Source organism: Montipora capricornis, chromosome 3 (genome assembly GCF_036669925.1).
Source record: "Montipora capricornis isolate CH-2021 chromosome 3, ASM3666992v2, whole genome shotgun sequence".
NCBI lineage: Eukaryota > Metazoa > Cnidaria > Anthozoa > Scleractinia > Acroporidae > Montipora > Montipora capricornis.
In genome coordinates, this window is record NC_090885.1 from 66736193 (window position 1) to 66737073 (window position 881).

An 881-nucleotide genomic window follows, 5' to 3' on the forward strand; every position below is an offset into this window, starting at 1 on the left:
TATTAAAATTCAACTTCATAGTGAGGCAGCGAGGACAAAGACAAAGGATACAATACAATTCAATGCATACTTATTTGACCGCTCCCAAGAGGGGCTTTGCAGGGTCAATGAAACACAACAAAACGACAGAACAGAACAACAACAGCTGTTAAGTATCCTATCTGGCTGGAGGCAAACAAGTTGGCTATTTACTAGTGCAGCTGGGAAGTTGAAACAAGGGACTACCAGGATCAAATTTAACGACTGGTCAGAGCGGGTCTTGAACCCGGGATCTCCGGATCTCAAGGTGAGCGCCCTGATCACTGGGCCACACTGCCTCCAAGGAAAGTGAATGATATGAAAATAATTTTTATATTCATTCCAACGAGTTTCTATTGTTTTTGTCCTCACTGCCTCACTATCAAGCTGAATATTTGATATTTCGAAAATGGCCTATTCTTTTGATATTTAAATTTTGCCAACCAAAGAACAAAAGGACCTTTGTTTCGACAACCAATAGACCTCTGGTTGGCAGATTAACGACAATAGGTGACGTTGGTGACGTAACAGTGAGTATCGCTTTATGGGAAGCAATAGACCGAATGCATAAATGGCGGCCAAAAAAATATTCTTTTGTTTATGTGCTAATTAGACTCACTAGCCTCGTTTGCATGTACAAAATACAAAAGAAATGTTGCTTGAGAGCGAGGCTAGTGAGTCTAATTAGCACATAAGCAAAATAATACATTTTTGGCTGCCATTTACGCATTCGGTCTATACTCAGGCTAAATGGAACACTCTGATTTGCTTGTTTTTGGTAGGGATTTTACAGTACCATTCAAACAGTCCGTTTCCCTATTTTTTTCTCTCTTCCGGTAAATTCAAGTTGAGCGAAACATAAA